The sequence below is a fragment of the Dryas octopetala genome, chromosome 7, assembly GCF_963921425.1.
Source record: "Dryas octopetala chromosome 7, drDryOcto1.1, whole genome shotgun sequence".
Lineage (NCBI taxonomy): Eukaryota > Viridiplantae > Streptophyta > Magnoliopsida > Rosales > Rosaceae > Dryas > Dryas octopetala.
In genome coordinates this window covers 13769868-13776793 of record NC_141372.1, presented here as the reverse complement: position 1 = coordinate 13776793, position 6926 = coordinate 13769868, and positions in this window count along the sequence as shown.

Below are 6926 nucleotides of genomic sequence, written 5' to 3'. Positions count from 1 at the left end.
TTTTCAATTTTACTCTCTAAGTAGATTAATAAGCTAATTAATCCTACTTATGAAAAGACTATGTCAAGTGACTACCCCAAATTAATTTTTTGACTTATGAGCTTACTAATTGTCTTCATCAATTAGTAACTAAGTCATTAGAGCTTCATGGTCCTCATTAGTATCTCACAATTAAGTGAGCCACACTAGAGTAATACTAGGAAGTGTCAACTCCCAATCTTAGGTAATTCCAACTATCATGATAGTTGCGATCAATAATCAAACATATTGATCATCGGTATCATCCTTTCATTTTGGTCTCCCACATACTTATATGTGTGTGTGACCATTTAAGTTTTTATTCGATTTGACAGTAGGATCACAATATATTAATCTAAAACTCTGTAGACTCTATATACCACATTGACACATAGCCACGATTTATGTCCCCCAAATCAAATAGAATTTAGCCTCGAACCTATTCAGTTATGATTACAATACAGTACGACCAAAAAATTGATGTGACCCAATAAAACATCTATGTCCTGATTACATCCAGATAAAGACCCTCATATACTTAAAATTGATGTGACCCAATAAATTGGAGTCATCTGTCATCTTTTAAATTTTTTATTCAAGCAACCAAACACTAATTTTATCAGTAACCTTAAAGACAAACATCTCATTTAATTTATTTAATTTCTCCCTCACCCATGGTCGCTTATTCTTCCCTTATTTGCAATGGACCCATCTTTCTTATATTCACCACTTCCCCACCACCACCCACAAAATAACTAATGTAAGACAAGATCGAAGGGGGTCAATTCATACACAAAAATTTAAAGAAATTAAGGCGACACAAAGTCAGAAAAAAGAGTCCAAAGTTGGGAAATTCAAATTCAAGAAGGTTGCACACTAAACTGGAGAAGAATAGTGAAATTAAAGTCAGACAAATCTATTATAGTGACAATCTTGTAGATCGATCTCTTTACTACAACTTTACCAAAGTGTATGTTCTAGAAATTGGTGCATGGTATTAGTTTGCGTCGGCTTTCACAACTATCAGATTGACAAATTTAGTCATCAAGGGGAGCATTTCTACTATACCATATATATGTGCGTTTTACTATTTTTCCTTTGACTATATTTTTATCCCATAGAGTTTTTCTTAGTAAGGTTTTAATGTGTAGCATTATGTGTGCCCAACATTATATCAGTGATCTATAAAAGTTGTACTTTTTTTCCTTCGTTTAAGTTTTATTTCACAGAGTTTTCCTAACAAGGTTTGCATGAGACAACAGTCATTGATTGGTGGACATCCAAGGAGGAGTGTTGTAAATATTGGTATTTATGTGGTTGTCAGTAATTATGTATTTGTGGCCTTGATGTTGTATTTATTAGAATCAATATTTCTTATGTAAAATAAGAAACTTATGAGTGGTCTACAAATAACCCTAAGCCTATTAGCCTATAAATATAGGTCTCATGCTAATAAAAAAATACACTCTTAATTCTCCCTACATCTCTTTTATGTTCTCATATTTTCTCTCTAGATTTCCTTTATTTTATAAGAACCCTTTTGTTATTAATTTTTTAAGAAGGAAATTGGATTAAAAAATTAAAATGAAAAATGAAGTTTTCTATTTTATAAATTTAGGAGAGGAGGATTTAATCTTTAGATTTCTTTCAAAAACGTAAAAATAAATAGTACTGAATTGATTCACCAAAAACAAATATTATGTAATAACTTGGTTTAAATTTTGTTAACATTAGTTTTAATTATATTTATTTTATTATTTTTATATTTATGTTTAAAAAAAATTAAAACGTGTAGAAGACAGTAGCTTCTACACTCCCCTATTGTTTTAAAATGTGCTTCTGATTGGTTGTTTTTGGAGGTGGCTGGACAGTGGTTGTGAAGTGTGTGTGTGTGTGTGTGTGTGTGTGTGTGTATGTTAGGCGGTGGTAGTGGTGTGTGTTATAAGGCTGGGTTGTATTAAAACTTAGTTTAGAAACACCAAACCAAGAACCCAGCCAACCCAACTAAACCCAGAACCCAGCCAACTCGAGAGAAGAGAAACCAAAGGAAAGAAAAGGAAATCGAGTGAAAGAGAGACATAGAGACATAGAAAGAAGGGGAAGAAAGAAGGAAATGAGAGGAAAAGAATGTAAAGTTTATTTTAAAAAAAAAACCTCTGTTTTTCTAGATTTCAAATTTTTGTTGTGAAGTCTGTTTTGGTGAGGTTTAGATAGTTATTATAGTTGTTTATAGGATCACAAATAATCAAGAAATTGAAGGAGAAGTGAAGGAATTTCAGGTTGGGGTGTAGAGAGCAAATTTTTCAGTTTTAAAGTTTTGAATTTTCTTTGTTTTGATTGTGTTTTCTTTGTTTTAAATTGAAGTTTAAGTTTTAATCTATCATTTCTTAGCCTTAGGAATTGATTTGGATGGTGAGAATCGAACAAAAATGAAGTTGGGTGAAAATGGAGAAATCTGCCATTTTCCTGCAATTTTTGGTAGTTTCGAGTAACCTTCTTTGAGGCCACATAACTTGAGTTGTAGAGCTCTATTTTGAGTGTTCTTTGTTTGGTTGCAAAGAGGAGTTGCAGAGTTTTAAAGTTTGCTCAATTTGGAGGTGATTTGATAGGGTAAACAATTAGCCAAAGTTGAAAAAAAAATAAGCAAAATATGGGTTGGAGGTTGAAGACGATGAACAATATCACCGGACCACACGCACCACCAGCGCGTGCGGCAGCTCCGGTGGTCGGGGAAAGTCCTTCCCTACTGCATTTTCGATTCCAAGTCCGATGGTGGCCTCCGTTTTGCGATCTGAGAATCCTAACTTAGTGTTTTCACTACATACACTAGAATTAGAGAGTGAGCAACTTTTATTCCGTAATTCATTGTGGTTTTCTTGTACGGGATTAGGATCGGAGAACGACACGGAGACACGATGCTATATCTAGCGGCGGAATAAGTTCGTATTCGAGGCAGAGGGATCTGGGGAACCTTAAACTGAAAATTTTGATTTTATTGAATGTTTGTTGAAAAATACAATATGTGTGCTAATATGTGATTTATATGAATTATTTGAATTATTTGAGTATGATATGAATTAGTTCATTATTATATATAATTATATGCATGTATTTGAACGTGAAACATGATTCCTTGAGAGTAGGGTTACAGAGGTGAGTAAGGATTGAGAGTTAATTTATTTTTCGTAGTGTGCGCGGGGAGTGAAACTCCTTCAGTTGCGGCTGATAAAATGATCTATTTCCTCAAGGCGCATTGGAACCTTCGGTTGCGGTCGAAGTTAGGATGTCTTGCACGTAGTTGCGGTTAAAGTAAAGACGTATTGCAACTTATTTTCAAGGAATTATTAAAGAAGTGTAGCATAACATTCATGCATCTATAGTATTATTATATATATTATTTGCTCTATGTTGTATGATTGATTGATATTCAATATAATTAATTTTACAATGTTAAGGTTGATTGTCCCTACTGAGTCGATGGTTAGAGCTCACCCCCTTATAGGATTTGCAGGTTCAAACACTGAAGATCATAACCCTTAGAAGAAGTAACAAAAAGAAGTTTGTGTAAATAAGTGTGAATAGACTTAGAAGTTTAGTTTCGTTTTATTTGGAAGTTCTGTTAAACTTAAGTTACTGAGACATGTTGTGTGATGTAAACTAAGTTTTAATTCAGTGTGGTATGTTAATAGCATGTAGTTTCTTCTTTTATTTTATTATTCACCGTCATATTCTAATTATAGAAGTTAATTCTATAATTAAAGTATGATTCATACCTTAATCCGTACTTAGTTATTAATCACAGATTGGAGCGTGACATATTACTAAACCTTTTTTTTTTTTTTTTTGTAACCGAGGGTGTCATGCGCTAGCTTTTGCACACTAAACTAATCCCTTGGACCGGTCAAAAGCAGACAATTCATGCCAGACCTAGGAGATTTACAAGAGATTTTACCTTCCTTGCTACCTTGCTTCAAGGGTCAAACTGGAGACTCGAACTCGGGTCCTTGAGTTTACAACTATACCTCCGAACCAACTCTTCCAACACCTTGGAGTTACTAAATCTATATTTAATTGGTAAAGAAAAATAAAATTAACCAAACAAATATGTATGAGGATCTAAATAACCTTAACCCAAAATAAATATGTGTAGGGACTGAAATTATCACCCAAATATAAATGGGCTAAAGGAAATCAGGCCGAGATGAAAATGGGCCTCATATCCATTCAAGATAAATAAGCCCAATGGTCAAGGCCCAAAAGCTTACCCAAAGCTCATTGACAAACGGTAATAAAATACCAACGTTCTTATCATTTACTGAAAAGAACGTTGAGATCAAGAATTAATAGGAAATCAAGAACATTCACTTTATGCAGGACGTGAGAACGAGACTGTGAGATTATTCTAGCTAAAACCCTATAAATAGCTAACAAAGCTAAATAATAACGGAAAATTTTCAGTGAATTCAGGCAATATAATATCAGAAATCTATTGATTTTGGCATCAGAGCTCTTTTTGCAGGTGCCAACTCCCACTTCATTCCGACGAGAATAAATTCAAACGTTCTCGTTTATTTTTGACTCAAGTAGTTCATTGTATTTATTTATTGTAGGCTAATAAATTCTTTCTTAGAATTTTGGTTCCAACAATATATATGTTAACCAAAATCATCCTTACTATTTATGAACTTATGAGGATGATTATGATTTGAATAACACCTTGAGAATTAGGTTCAATTGTATGATTTGCACCAAACAAAAATAAATGTGCTTTTAAAAAGAGCCACAATTGTCAAACCATAAAGCATGGGATGTATGAGTGCTTTTAAGAATGACTCAATGTCTAAAAAAAAATTCCTGCAAAAAAAAAAATTCTAATAAAATAGTTTCAAATAATCATAATACTCAAAGCAAAATTATTTGCGGTTGAAGCAAAGAGGAGAAGGTGACCTATTCTGACATACTAAGCTTTATTTTGGAAATAAACATCAAACATTTATTCACCCTTAATCAATGGGTTTGACACTTTGACCCCGCAAACAAATATGAACATGCAAAATATGTCAAAGTCACCATCCAACCATTTTGAAGTGCTTTATAATTTCTTAGAAGCAATTGTATTATTTGGTTTGTTATTTTCTTGTTTTCGACAAAAAGGAAATTAAAGTACCCCAGTTTTGATTTTTCATTTTTCACCTGTATGCATATATATATTTTTCCTATTTTTTAAAGATAATATGTATGACTATCACCTGTATGGGTTAGAGTTTACAACACTTTTAAAAACATGTTGGCACATGTTTAGGAATAATTCATATAAAATACTTTTTCGATAACCTCCTTTGTTAAAAGCATATAAAGTTTTTTATATTACAAATTTCAGGTATTAAACTTTAGTAAAACTGTTTTTAATTATGTAAAAGATTTAAAACATTTTGAGAAGTAGTCCTAAATAAGCCATTAAATATTATAAAATTGGGTTTGTCATTTCTTGTTGGAAAATGAAAAGGAGAAGTGCCCAATTTCCATTTTTGTATCTGTATGCACATTTTGGATGGTTTAGATCTTACAAGACTATATAATTAATTAAGGGGGCAAGAATTAGGTTTATCATATGCTTGCACCAAACCAGAGTGTACTATATGCTATGTGAGGACTAAAATTGTCAAACTAATCAAAGCCTGTGGGGGCAATGAAAACGAACAACAGCAGCCCAAGGACATCTCTAGTCCACAGAGCCATGATTAGTAGTAGACTAGTAGTTACCAATTTTCCATTTTTTATTTTTGTTTTTGGGGGGGGGGGGGGGGGGGGGGAGACTATTGATATTTTAAATTTTCAAATAGTGATTACCAACCACAAAAACGATGCAAATAAGTGGTTTAATTTTAATCAAGAGAATTGGATTTCAAATTTTCTTTTGTTTGACATTGCCTTCTCCATCCGTCCCTTATGAGGCCAAGATCGATATGGTCATAGCCAACCTCATGATAAATTTTTTTTATTTCTTTATTTTTCTGATTGTTGACGTTTGATAATTAAGATAAAATATTTAATGCAGACAAAAAAAAAGATAAAAAGATTAATGAGATAATAAATCTAAGAGCCAATTATCCGTAAGTACCTCAATTATACACTAATTTTTAACTTAGTACCTCAACTTTAAAAACTTGACAAAAAGTACCTTAACTTTCATTTTGTGTCAAAATAGTACCTTTGTTAGTATTTCTGTCAAATAAACTGTTATCTGCTGATGTGACAGGGGTATTTTCATATTTTTCCCCAAATTTGAAAGATAATAATATTTTTAAAAACTTTTGAATAAAAAAAATGCTTACAAAAATTTAAATTTTTTTTGGGGGAGATGGGCAGGGAGGGTCGAGGTTGGGTAAGGGGTGAGGGAGCTGGGCTGGGTGGGGGCGGGAAGGGGAGGGGATGGCTGGGGGTGGGGGCGGGGAGGGGAGGGGAACGGGGCTGAGATTATGTGGCTGAGGCTGGGTGGGGTTGGGGGGACTAGGGCCGGGGTTGGGGCTGAAGCTGGGGGTGGTGCTGCGTGGGGCAAGGCTGGGGAAGGGAGAGGAGGAAAGGTTTAATTTTTTGAAGAAATTTTTTTATTAAAAATTTTTTAAAAATATTACTGTCTTTTAAATGTGGGGAAAAAACGAAAATACCCCTGCCACGTCAGCAGATAACGGTTTATTTGACATAAAAACTAACGGAGGTACTATTTTGACACAAAATGAAAGTTTATGTACTTTTTGTTAAGTTTTCAAAGTTGGGGTATTAAGTTAAAAGTCAATATATAGTTGAGGTATTTATAGATAATTTGCTCTAAATCTAACTACAGAGATCTTTTTTTTTTTTTTTTTTTCTTTCTATATGGACCAAATTTATCATTTTCTTATATATTT